General features: G+C 42.0%; 2 long non-coding RNA genes across 2 annotated transcripts in view; one reads left to right on the top strand and one right to left on the bottom strand.

Moving 5' to 3' along the window:
• The window catches only part of LOC118240937 (uncharacterized), an 84,030-nt gene extending 71,102 nt beyond the window's left edge, over window positions 1–12,928 (bottom strand). The window contains exons 1-4 of the long non-coding RNA XR_004775719.2: window positions 12,845–12,928; window positions 12,456–12,482; window positions 12,080–12,155; window positions 10,686–10,833 (exon numbers count right to left, since the gene is read on the bottom strand). This is a non-coding gene — a long non-coding RNA (uncharacterized LOC118240937). The remainder of the gene's footprint in view (window positions 1–10,685; window positions 10,834–12,079; window positions 12,156–12,455; window positions 12,483–12,844) is intronic.
• LOC118240939 (uncharacterized) lies at window positions 12,218–13,379 on the top strand. Its single transcript, XR_004775721.2, has 3 exons — window positions 12,218–12,334; window positions 12,418–12,507; window positions 12,609–13,379. It is a non-coding gene; the product is annotated as an uncharacterized LOC118240939 (long non-coding RNA).
• Window positions 13,380–14,543: the final 1,164 nt, after the last annotated feature.

Raw genomic sequence — 14,543 nt, 5'->3', positions numbered from 1 at the left:
TTACCTCCACTGGTACCTACAGAAACCTGGAGAAGCTCCTAAACTCCTGATCTATGCTGCATCACACCGTCAGTCTGGAGTTCCAGATCGATTCAGTGGTAGTGGATCTGGTACAGAATTTACTCTAAAAATCACTGGAGTGCAGGCTGAAGATGCAGGAGATTACTACTGTCAGCAGGGTTACAGCACTCCATTCACACAGTGTTAGAGCTCTGTACAAAAACCTCCCTCAGCTGTAGAGGAACTGCTCTGACACAAACACAGACTGATCTGAGATCAGCTGCAGATCTTGCTAAATCTGCACTCAACTCAAATCATCAACTCCAAAACACTACAGTACTGAACCGTTTGCTCTTTTAAATGGTCATCATTGTGTAATGGATACTTACATCACTACATATGTAGCAGGTTAATGTCTTTCCTTTAAACCAACCCCTGATAATGTCCTGCTTCCACACTCAGGTTCTGGACAAAGGCAGTAATATATGAACACTGTGGTGTATAAGGACAGGTGAACACTACCTAGTGAACTGGTCTGAGTTACTCCTGATTATTATAATCATTTTACTGCTGTTTTTAGCCTGCAGATCCTGGATAAGCTGCTGAGGAAATACTGTGTTAAACTGTCTAGACAGCAACTGGTATGTGAAGTTAATTCTTCCTTCTTTTTAGAATAAAAGAGATATTTTAAAGTCCTGCTATGTTAATTTCTGGATAATTTCAGGTGATGATGGGACAAAGGGTGACAATCTAGAATTACTGTGTAGTGTAAATGAGTCCATCATCCTGGGAATTTCTCTCCAGGGAAAAAGTCACAATATTTACCATTTACACAAACTAAAGTTTTGCTATGCTAACACAAATAATGTATTATTAGTTTCATATGATTAATATTTTACTGTCGTTGAAATAAATAAATGAATTTTATTTGATCTGCATAAATACCTGCATAAATATATTACAAACAGTACTTTTATTACACATTTTTTAAGCAGCATTAATACAATTATTATGTGAGAATGTGAGAAGATTGTGTGTGTGAGTAATGATAATGGTAATTAAAAGGACACATATCACAGTCTAAATACCTGCAGCAGCTCAACCACACAAACCACAGAGAAGGACGAAGCCCAGGAGGACCAAAACACCAGCAGACAGGAAATCCTTCCTCCTAAAGAGTCCCCACATCTACCAGACAACCAGAGTGCTGTCTGTTCATGTACTTCCACACATCCACTGATATAAATCACCATTACAGAACAGAGACTGAAGGGCTGCTTCTGAACTGTACTGGATACACCTGCACCGCCACACTGAGAGACACAAGATTATCACAACATTTACATTTACATTTAACTCATTAAGATGTAAAAGTGGGGACAGTCACATTAATGCTCGTGACCTGCAGGTGAAGAGCATGAGACAGTAGTTACGTCCTGTGTCCCCCTGTGTCATATGTATGTGTGTGAAGCTCTGTTCTCTCCAGTTCCAGTTACCCCAGACCCAGTCCAGAGTTCCTCTACAGATCTTCATACTCACTGTCCAGTCCTGAAACAAGGCCCTGCCTGGAGGTGGGATATAAGGAAGTGTTTTGGAGGAAGAAGAAAGAGAAAGATAATATTTTGGACATCTGGTTGTTTGAGTGATAGTTTTGATATTTGATTCAGTGCTTGGCTTATTTTCCCACTTACTCTGATTCTGAGCTTGTTTGATCCCTCTAACTTGGCCACTGTTGTAAATTTGTATATAGTGTGTATGTATTTGTGTGTGCTCTGGAAAGCAGGGAAGGCCTGCCCTTATGTTTGGGCCCTGGGTTATTTTGTCTGTGTTATCACTTAGGGAGTTAATGTAGTCTTATCTTAGTATAGGATATTATCAGAGGATGGTTGTGATCCATCAGCCTCTGGGTTATGGTCCCAGCACACTTCCACTGCACCACTCTGCTCTCCTGCTAATAGAGAAATAATAAAATACCTACAAACTCACTGAAATGGACAGAAGTGTTCTAGTATGTGACTGTTCGTTCATTCATTCATTCATTCATTCATTCATTCATTCATTTATTAATTCATGTATTTGCTATCATGGCGTTGAGCAGGACGCACAGACTCCCTTGACGATGTGAAACATTTAATGACATGAAACATAAAGCACATGCTTGGCACTCATACATAATAACACTAATAGACAGGAACACACAAACAACAACGACAACATAAAATAGTACAAACGTTGGGTTATACTAACAGCGGCTACACACTCATTGACACTAACATTACACTAACACTAACAATGACCAACCATGAGGCCCACTCTGACAGGGCTTTAAATAAACAGACATACACTCAACGTGAACCCCGTACAGGTGCGTGCCATCATGTAGGGGGCGTGACAACAAACGTAATTCCCCTGCATGCGGTGGGCCAAACCACGTGACTCATGGGGGGAGAAGTATTCCATTACATTTTTCAATACATTTTATATTCATTATCTAAACTTACTTACTAGAGAACATAATTTTTATTCAATCTTGAGACTGTGTTATTGGTAATTATTTGCTTTGCCTGTGTATGTAATGTTCAGATATAAAATGAAGTACTGAAACTAGTCTCTAGTAATGTCAATACCAGTCAGAGTGAAAGAGAGCGAGAGCAGTGGGGTGAAACAGATTTATGTTTACAGCCCTGAGAAACCTGCTCCTTCCCAGAATAGAACAACACTTTTTGCAGATGTTCAGCTTTCATTAGGCCAACTTAGTCAAGCACAACACACCCCAGTGCAAAGAATCTTACAGTGCAGATAGTGAATAATAAAATAATACAAGAACAGACCAAGTTCAAAATGAAGCTTTATTGAAGTGAAAACAAAACTCAATAATTAAACCCACCTGAGTAGTGAATCAAGAAAAAAGAGCATTTTTCAGACAGTAAACTCCATTTATCAGGACTGTATAAGTGTGTTACATTACATTACAACTAACTGAGGTCATCATGGAAGATGGTAGAGCTCCTCCTCCTCTTCCCTAAATGCAGCACTAACAGTCAGTGAGCTGCTGTGGCTGTAACTGCAGTTCTGTTCTTCTACTCTGGTCAGAACACTCTCTTAGACATCCACTGTGCAACTCACCAGCGCCCCTTGTGGAAAGTATGTAGACCGCAGGCACAACAGAGATCCTGTACAGAGGAGCGATTGAGAGCACGGCACCACACACACGTTTAGAAATACTTACCTAAAATGTACTAGATACTTCTTATCATTCTCTCTAAATCTGTTCATCAGTTCCAGTTATCCAATAATCATCACACTGTAGCATAGTTTTATGACATTGTTCATACTGAATAGAAATATTATTTCTATTCATCTATATATTACATTGTATTATAAGGTTTATAGTTCTCTAGTATGGTTGGTTCTGTAAAATATGGTTATGTAAGAGGTATTCAGTGGAGGCATTACTTCAGAGAGAGACCACAGAGAGTATTTGGTATACATGTATTAATACAGAGAGGCCACAGAGAGTATTTGGTAGACGTATATTAATACAGAGAGACCGCAGAGAGTATTTGGTAGATGTGTATTAAAACAGAGCAGTAACAGAGAGTATTTGGTAGACGTGTATTAATACAGAGAGGTCACTTTGCATGTGCAGCACCTGCTTCAGTGCTCTGGGAGTGTTTATAGTTCTGTGAGTTTAACACTTCATGACTGAGAGCTGCCTGCCCCAGCAACTTCACCCACAGCAACCATGACTTTGATCCCCATCTTCATCTGTACACTGGCCCTCTGGACTCAAGGTAAAAGATCATTTTATGCTTTGCTTTTTAGGTGAATAACCTAAAAAAAACAGATGTCTTGTTTAATAAAATATTCTAAACCTTCTATTAACAGATATAAGCAACTTAAGAAATGGAAAATAAAATGTGATTTAAATGGGATTTGCTTTGTTTTCTTTTGTTTTTTTCCCCCAGAATCCATGTGTCAGGTGACTGTGACTCAGACTCCCGCAGTGAAATCTGCTCTTCCAGGAGACACAGTCACCATCAGCTGTAGAACAAACCCTGCAGTGTATGATAATAACTATCTACACTGGTACCTGCAGAAACCTGGAGAAGCTCCTAAACTCCTGATCTACAGGGCTACTAGCTTACAGTCAGGAATTCCAGCTCGTTTCAGTGGTAGTGGATCTGGATCTGACTTCACTCTGACCATCAGAGGAGTCCAGACTGAAGATGCAGGAGATTATTACTGTCAGAGTTACCATAGTGGTGGTGTGTTCACACAGTGTTAGAGAGTCGTACAAAAACCTCCCTCAGTCAGACTGCACAGAGACTGCACTGCTGCAGCTGGGACCTACTGCAGGTGTTGAGGGGAGGATGTGATACAGCACAATGACACACTCTGTGGAGGACAAATGCCCCATCACACTCACTCACTACTGAACAACACACATCTAAAGAAAATCATTCTTCTAGGAACCACAACACACTGACTCACAACAGTACAATGTTAGAATTGACTTTTATTTTGTATGTGTTTGGTATTACATCTGAAAAACTGTACAAACTGTATGTGGATGGTTAAACATATTATCTATGCCCATGAGCTGATCCAGGATCAGTGTATCTGGTTCTTCTTCACTGAGTCCTTAATCCCTTCAGACAGCTGCATCCGAAAAAAATGACACCCCATTTTTATTATTCCTCTGGAGAAGTCATCAATCTGCTGATGGAGCTCCTTCCAGTTTCCTCTGTTGTGTCCAGTTTACCCCTGTGTCACTCCAGTTTACCCCTGTGTCTCTCCAGTTTACCCCTGTCTCTCTCCAGTTTACCCCTGTATCTAGTTTGTTCCTGCCTACCCCCAGTTTATAACTCAATAATGTACTATACTAACATTAGTAAGACCTATTGTCATGAAACCTATAGAAACATACAACAGTACTAATAATTAGACTGTGATCTTCTGGATGGAGATCTCAGAGGTTGCTCCTGGGATCTGCTGGAGCCGTTCTCCCAGTATGGGGGTCACAGCCTGTAGTGCTCTGCTTACTAGGGGACACAGTTCCCACATCCTTTGCATAGAGTGTCTCTCACTGGGGTTGCCTGTGTAGTAGCATTCCAACAGTCCTCTGTTCTCCTTTCTTGTCCATGAGTGTCCTGTAGTTGTTCCAGTACCCAGATTGTCTTGGTCCCCCAACATTTGACACGGACCTTGTTGACCCGGGCAACGTCCAAGCTGGTGTGACTCTCTTGTTTCGTTCTCTCATTCTCTCATTATTAGTGAGGTCGTCAGGTAGCATTAATGACCTTACCTAAGGGACCACACTAGAGACCCCCCGTACTGATGTCAGTGGTGTAACCCACTGACTTCCAAGTGTCATAATGTACCCAAACATCTGCATGATAGTGATAGTTGTGCTCAGAAACCTCCTCCAGCTGTAGACTCAGAAACTGATCTGCTAATTAGCTGTTAATAGCTGCTATATAGCTGCTAATTCTGCACTCAGCTCAATTCATCAACTACAAACCATTACAGCACTGGGCAGGTTTCTCTTTTTGTTTAATATCCCCTTTGTTTAATTTCATCAAAAGATGAGAAATATCATATTAGTAGGATGTTTGGGTTTAGGCAGCAAACTTCACTTACTTTCTTCCAAATATTAACACAAACAGAAACAGATGAGAACTGCACAGGTGAATATAAAACTAATTTTCCCAAGATGAATCTCACCTCTTTGGCATAATAATAATAATAATAATAATAATAATAATAATAATAATAATACTTTTTCCTGTGTAATTAAATAACAGAATAATGCAGTAAGAAATGTCTCAGCAAACATGCAGATCTCCATAGTCATGCTAAAACCTACTGAAATGCAAATAAAAGGAAAATATAGTTGCCCAATATAACACACACACACACACACACACACACACACACACACACACACACACACACACACACACACACACACACACACACGCACACCTGCTCCAGTCTGTACTGTTAGTCAGATTTACATGGGCAGGGTGGCCTTCCAGAATAGAGCAGCACTGTGTCCAGATGTTCAGCATCCCCAGGGTGTGTGCCAATGACTTTGTTATGTGTTATTACTGTTATTATTTAGTGTTTATGTCCTTGGTTATTGCTTTTTATATTTTTAGTTTTTAAATAAATTCTTTAAAGATATATTATAAAAATAATGGAAACATGTAAATCTGAAAATCATTAACTCAAAATGAAAATTCTGCCTTGAAAATGTCCCTGTTGTTCCATGAACTTTTACTAATCTCTTCATATGGGGAAAATAACTGAAAAGACAATATTATATTCCAAATCTTTTTATTTCTGAAACAAATTAAAACAGTTAAGCCCAAACATGTGCTCTACAATCCCAGTGAAGCAGAAGAGTGTGTAGAGTAAAGCAGAAGATTGTGTTTCATGCCTCAGCACACTTCTCTCTACTCAGTGTCTGTGTGACAGGAGACTGGGAGTCCTTGGTGGCCTCACAGGTCACTGTGTTCTTCAGCCACTCCTCCTTCTGGAGGGTCAGGGTGCTGCTCCAGCTGTAGAGGCCGTCCTTCTGCAGTAGCCCGGAGCTCTGGCTCACCCCCGAGCTCCAGCTGCTACCAGCCACCTTCCAGCTCAGCTTCCAGTCTGAGGGGAAGCCCTTGTTGGCCAGACACACGAGTGTGACCTTCTCCTGCTGCAGCTGTACACTGGAGGGGGGCAGGACCGTGAGGGTGGGCGGGGCGTCACCTAGGAGATACAACACGGTCTACAGCTCAGACAGGCAGGAACCGTTAGCAGGAAAATCAGTTGTGTTTCACTTCCTCTTTCTGTGGAACTGAAATCACAAATATATTATAGAATTTTCAATGGGCATTAAAACCCTGGACAGTATATTTAATTTATGAACCATTTAAATAAATATAATGAATAGTCATACATAGATTAAAATGGAAGTATATTTAAGAGACGTTGATTGTTCAGTATGTGAGTATTACGGTTAAAGTGCTTTGCATCGACAACCTCCAGTCAGGGACAAACACTGGGACAAAGAGGAGGTGCGAGAACTGGTGAGCTGATGCAAAGTCAACAACCTATATCTGAATATTGACAAAACAAAAGAGATGGTTGTTGACTTCAATAGAGCAAGGCGAAATCACTCCCAGCTTACCATCAATGGCTTCTCAGTGGGAATCATCAAGAACACCAAGTTCCTTGGTGTTCACTTAGCGGATAACCTCACCTGGACCCTGAACACCAGTTCCATTACCAAGAGAGCCCAGCAACATCTTTACTTCCTTTGGAAGCTGAGAAAAGCCCATCTCCCACACCCATCCTCACTACCTTCTATAGAGGTACTATAGAGAACATCCTGAGCAGCTGCATCACTATCTGGTATGAGAACTGCACCGTCTTTGACCGCAAGAACCTGCAGAGAATAGTGGGAACAGCTGAGAAGATCATTGGGGTCTTTCTTCCCCCATCATGGACATCTACACAACACGATGCCTCTGTAAAGCCACCAGCATTGTGGGAGAACCCACACACCCCTCACACAAACTGTTCACCCTTTTACCATCTGGAAAAAGTTACCACAGCATCTGGTCCCTCACCTTTAGACTGTGCAACAGCTTCTTCCCAGAAGCCATTAGACTCCTGAACTCTGGCTAATTCCAATTCCAATTCCAGCAAACGGATACTACACACACACATACACACATGCTTATACACTGTCATGAATGTGCGCACACACACACACACACACATATATACATACATACACACATATCCATACACACACACATACACACACACATTGTTTTTGTATCAGAGTAGTTGCTGAAGTCAAACTTCACACACATATAAGATACACTCCTGTTGCAGTCTTGCACATTATTCCTACTTGCTGCTAGAATACTGTACTAAATAAGCACTGGACTCTGAACTGTTCTGGCTGCTACCGGAGACTGCTATGTTCAGTATAGCATGTCACTGACTCCTAGGCACAACCCACTTTCCATATCCCCAGTACTGCATACTGGTCAAAATTAATGCACTGTCTGTTCTTTGTGTATTGGTCCTGTCCTGTATTTATTTATTGTATGACATTGCACTGTATTGTATTGTTCGCACTCGTGTAGAATGTTGTCTGTTAGACTTGTTTTGTTTTATGTTGCACCATGGTCCAGGTGGAACATTGTTTTGTTTTTGTTGTGTACATTTATATAGCTGAAATGACAATAAAAGCCTTTTGAAACTTTGAACCATTCAAAGTGGCCTAAAGTGGAGCTCATGGACTCCACATCCATAGACAGGACCATGTGAGTACTGAAGAATCTATTCAGCTGTGATGGAATACCTGAGGTCCTTGTCAGTGATAATAGACCACAATGCATTGCACAGGAGTTCGCTGCATTCCTAAAGGCCAACCATGTCAAGCACATTCAGCCACGACTCGGAGAAGCAGAGGAGGTTGCAGTCCCGAATGTCCCTCTGGAACTTTATCCTGGCCCAGAGGTTGTCAAGCTTGTTGTCCAGAGACTGGACATTGGCTAGCAGGATGCTAGGAAAGGGAGCTCAGTGTGCCTGAGCCCTCAGCCTGTTCCTGACGCCGACTAGCTTTCCTCGAGGGATGCTGCACTTATCGTGGTTTGGGATTTCAACAGCACTAACTTCAAACGTGCAGTGCACAACCTTTATCAGCACATGACCTTCCCCACCAGGGGAAATAGGACACTCGACCACTGCTACACCCCATACAAGGACAGCTTTGAGGCACTAACTCATCCACTGTTTGGTAAGTCGGACCACGCTGCCATCTTCCTCATACCAAAATATAAACAAAGGCTGAAACGGGAAGCTCCAGTTCAGAGGGAGGTCGCGTGCTGGACATACCAATCAGTGGCCGCTCTGCAGGATGCTCTGGATGATGCAGACTGGGACATGTTCTGACACAGCACTAATGTTGTCAGCGAGTTTACGGAGGCAGTAGTAGGGTTTCTTGGGAAACTGGTGGACGATATGATTCCAAGAGCCACCATCATAAAGTTTCCCAACCAGAAGCCCCGGGTGGACAAAACCATCCACGAGGCTCTGAACTCTCGCACTGCTGCCTACAATGCGGGGATCATCAGTGGGAACATGGACTAGTACAAGTCTGCGAGGAGAGTGTTTAAAAGAGTGAATACCAGGAAGGCGGCAGGACCAGACAGTATCTGCGGGAGAGTCCTCAAAGCCTGCGCAGACCAGCTAGCCCCGGTATTCACCAACATCTTCAATATCGGTACCGTCCCATCCAGCTTCAAGCGATCCCTGTCCCAAAGAAACCTTGAACCTCCAGCCTCAATGACTATCGCCCTGTTGCCCTCACATCAGTCGTGATGAAGTGCTTTGAAAAGCTAGTCAGAGACTTCATCACCTCTTCACTGCCAGCCTCCATGGACCCACTGCAGTTTGCATACTGCCACAACCGCTCCACTGATGACGCAATTGCACATCTGCTCCACACCACAATGACCCACCTGGAGGGGTAATTATGTTAAAATGTTGTTTGTCGACTACAGTTCAGCATTTAACACTATGATCCCCTCTCTACTCACTACTAAGTTGGGGGATCTAGGACTGCATACATCCCTGTGTGACTGGATCGCCAACTTCCTAATAGACAGACCACAGTCAGTAAAGGTGGGCAACTGCACCTCATCCACCCTCACCCTCAGCACTGGAGCTCCTCAGGGTTGTGTCCTAAGCCCACTGCTCTACTCACTGTACACCTACGACTGCGCAGCCACTTCCAGCTCCACCATCATTGTCAAGTTTGCTAACGATACCGTCGTCATGGGCCTGATCTTGGACAACGATGAGAGGGCCTACCTGGAGGAGATTAAACACCTGGAAAACTGTTGCCAGGGAAATAATCTCCTCCTAAATGTCAGCAAGACAAAGGAGCTGATCGTGGATTGCAGCAAGAAGCAGGAGCGGCACTGCCAACCTGTGAGGATCAATAGAACCATGGTGGAGAGAGTACACAGTTTCAGGTACCTTGGCGTTCACATCTCGCAGGACCTGTCCTGGTCCCGCCACACCAACTCCCTGGCAAAGAAGGCTCGTCAGCGTCTTCACCACCACAGACGCCTAATAGACTTCAGACTGCCCTCCAAGGTACTGTGGAACTTCTACACCTGCACTATCGAGAGCATCCTCACGGGGAACATCGCAGTTTGGGAACAGCACCAAGCAGGACAGACAAGCACTGCAGAGGGTGGTGCGTTCAGCAGAGCGCATCACTCATACAGAACTTCCTGACCTGTAGACCATCTTTTACAAGCGGTACCAGACCAAGGCCAGGAGTATTGTGAAGGACCCCACCCATCCCAACAACAGGCTCTTTTCTCTGTTGAGGTCAGGGAATATATATATTAAATATATATATATATTTAATTTCCTTATGCACCTGTTTCTTTCCTCAGTTTGGACAGAGCACTCACAAAACCATTTCACTGCGAGTTATACTGTGTATGACTATGTACGTGACAAATAAACTAAACTTGAAACTTGAAACATTCACTCAGCTGCAGACCATCCATCTGAAATGTTTGTGCGAGTTTGCACTGAGATCCTCCAAGTCTCACTCCATCACTGTCCAGTAGAGGTTAGACACATATTTGCTGACCTACCGTAACACTCCACATCAGGGCTGCAGTTGCGTACTCGTCTTGATGCTCTGAGACCCAGTGTACTCTCTGCTGTAGGAGGCCTGTTCTGTTATGGGGCAGAATATTCCCCTGAACTGGCTCGAGGTCAGATGCAGTCTACCCTCTACCTCTAGAAAAAAAGATAGAGAATTGTAATTACTAAGACTTTCTTAGTAGGGTGGGAGGAAATGTGTATTGCTGCTGTCTATGTTCACCACTTCGTGGCAGTGTTATTCACATAGCTTGGGTGAATGACCTAGTAAAAAGGAGAGTTCCAAATCCACTTCCCCATGTCCATAGTGTTATTGAATGTAGACATTAGATACTGTCTTTTCTAAATGTTCTGCTGATGCAGACATAACGCAGGTGTCATCAATACCAACATGATCTTCAATGTCAGGAAAACCAAGTGTATAAAAATCATGACTGAATGTGAGAGTGCAGCACATAAGAGAGGATTACTGAGAGTTCTAAGAGGAGAGAGAGAAGAGGAGAGAAGAGGAGTGATTCTATCATTTATTTGATAAAGTGAATCAGACATACAAACTAGTGCTGTGAGGTGAAATGTCAGTTGTCCTGTTTGCATATGTGAGCTGCTTCACTGCTCCACACACTTTAAGAGCTGTAGTGGTGATCAGAGAGTGTTCAGTCCTTTAACACACACTGACACACAGCACAATGATGATGTCACTCATTCTACTGCTGGGGACCCTGGGACTCCTCACTCAGGGTGAGACAAACTGAAATAAGTTTAGTTTTCATTTTTACTTGGCTTTGGATGGTCATGTTTATTTGCTGCAATTTTAATTTTCAAAGTTACAATATGTTTAATTTGGATTTTATTTATTTAAAATTCTTCCAAATTTAAATGTTATTTTGTATGTGATTATTTTTAGAATCCTTTGGGGAGATAATCCTCACTCAGACTCCAGGATCTCAGTCTTTTCAACCAGGACAGACTGTTACTATCAGCTGCAGGGCCAGTGAGAGTGTTAGCAGTTACCTCCACTGGTACCTACAGAAACCTGGAGAAGCTCCTAAACTCCTGATCTATGCTGCATCACACCGTCAGTCTGGGATTCCAGATCGTTTCAGTGGTAGTGGATCTGGTACAGAATTCACTCTAAAAATCACTAGAGTCCAGGCTGAAGATGCAGGAGATTACTACTGTCAGCAGAGTTACAGTGGGTTCACACAGTGTTAGAGTGCTGTACAAAAACCTCCCTCAGCTGTAGAGGAACTGCTCTGAATCAAACACAGACTGATCTGAGATCAGCTGCAGAGCTGCTAAATCTGGAATCACATCAACTCCAAAATACTACAGTACTGAACTGTTTGATCTTTTAAATTGTCATCATTGTGTAATGGATACTTACATCACTACATATGTAGCAGGTTAATGTCTTTCCTTTAAACCAACCCCTGATAACGTCCTGCTTCCACACTCAGGTTCTGGAAAAAGGCAGTAATATATGAACATCACTGTGGTGTATAAGGACAGGTGAACACTACCTAGTGAACTGGTCTGAGTTACTCCTGATTCTTTTAATTATTTTACTGCTGTTTTTATCCTGGAGATCCTGGAAAAGCTGCTGAGGAAATACTGTGTTAAACTGTCCAGACAGCAACTGGTATGTGGAGTTAATTCTTCCTTCTTTTTAGACTAAAAGAGTTATTTTAATGTCCTGATAACTGAATTTCTGTATCATGTTAGGTGATGATGGGATAGACATGGTGAAAAAGTAGAATTACCGTTGAAGTGTAGCTGAATACATCATCCTGGGAATTTCACCACAGGGAAAAAGTGAGTTTTTACCATTCACACACAAACTAAATTTTTGCAATGTTAAGAAGAAAGGAATATAATTCCAACTTTTATTTAGTCAAAATTATTGTCTGCCACAGGATAAGGAAACTTAAAAATGCAAGGCAGGATGCAATATTGAGGCTGACCATGTGGGGGCAGACTAATCACATTTCAGGACCACACATGCACATCCAGAACAGCAAACATCAAGTGATCTACAAGAGTGAAGGGATTCCACCATCCAGACTAGACTCAGCTTATACTGTAATGATGGACAGTAGTACAGTAATACATTACAATAATTTATAGAAAAAAAGGAGAAAACTTTGTATACCAGCAGATGTCTGTGCTGAGTAATGAGAGAACCACATGATGGTAATCACAGAAATGGATGAATTGATCACAGTGTGGATCAGACCTCACCTGAAGTTATACAACATGTACAAGGATTGATGCAGCTAGTGGTCAAAACCTTGCTGTAACACACTGGAAATACAGTCAGTGATTCCAAAGGTAACAAGCAACGTAAATAAACATAAACAAACAACAAAAACCTTCAGTAGGAGAAATCCACAGTAGTTAAACACCAAAAAGATTATAACCACAGCAAACAAAAACTAAACACAAAAGATATAAAGATTAAAACACAGGTTACATAGAAAAGGAGGCAAAACACAAACTCCTTAAAGGAGACAAACACACTCAATACAGACAGAGTAAAAGTGACCAGACTGCTGGGAACCAAGAACCAGCAGAGTCAGTTTAATCAGCTGGTCTACACACACACACACACACACACACACACACACACACACACACACACACACACACACACACACACACACACACACACACACACACACACACAAGTCCACCACTACTGGCATTAAAATAAGTGTTTTGAATCAAGTTGAGACTTTGTTAGACCAGCTATACAGAAGTATGGCTATACAGTCATATTCTAGTATTTAGCAGCTACGCTTATAGCATACATGAACACAGCAGTCACTGAGGTAGCAGCCAGTACAATAATGTAATGATACAATACTTGAAGAATTCAACACGATAATTGATAAATGCAGTACATGCAGAACATATTTCTAAGGAATGTGAGAATGTGAGAACAGTGTGTGTATGTCTGTGTGTGTGTGTGTGTGTGTGTGTGTGTGTGTGTGTGTGTGTGTGTGTGTGTGTGTGTGTGTGTGTGTATTTCTGTGTGTGTGTGTGTGTGTGTGTGTGTGTCTGGTGAATGATGATAATGTGATAATGAATGGGACACATATCTGAGCCTGAATACCTGCTGCAGCTCAACCACACAAACCACAGAGAAGGAGGAAACCAGGGGGACCAGAACACAAGCAGACAGGAAGTCCTTCCTCCTAAAGAGTCCCCACATCAGGAAGTCCTTTCTCCTAAAGAGTGCTGTCTGCTCATGTGCTTCCACACATCCACTGATATAATTCACCATTACAGAACAGAGAGTGAAGGGCTGCTTCTGAACTGCACTGACTGCACCTGCACCGCACCTATACACTGGCACACCTTGAAATACAATGATCTCCTCTGAGGTTTCTTCCATTTACATTCTTAACACAAAACTCTTGTTACAGCCTTAAGCCTAGATGAGGTCATAATATTTAAATAATAAAATACCCTGCAAACTCATTCATTCATTTATTTCTTTATTTGCTTTATTTCTTAAATTTTTTATTCATTATCTAAATGTACTTAGTTGAGAACATAATTTTTATTCAATCTTGATACTGTTTTATTGGTAATTATTTCCTTTGCTTGTGTATGTAATGTTCAGATAAAAATGAAGAACTGAAACTAGTCTCTAGTAAAGTCAATACCAGTCAGAGTGAAAGAGAGCGAGAGCAGTGGGGTGAAACAGATTTGCGTTTACAGCCCTGAAAAACCTGCTCCTTCCCAGAATAGAACAACACTTTTTGCAGATGTTCAACTTACATTAGCCAAACTTATTCAAGCACAACACACCCCAGTGCAAAGAATCTTACAGTACAGATAGTGAA

The sequence above is a fragment of the Electrophorus electricus genome, chromosome 4 (assembly GCF_041902795.1).
Source record: "Electrophorus electricus isolate QZ-2024a chromosome 4, ASM4190279v1, whole genome shotgun sequence".
Classification (NCBI taxonomy): Eukaryota; Metazoa; Chordata; class Actinopteri; order Gymnotiformes; family Gymnotidae; genus Electrophorus; species Electrophorus electricus.
Note: the sequence above shows the minus strand (reverse complement) of the source record. Positions and strands in the feature narration are given on the sequence as shown.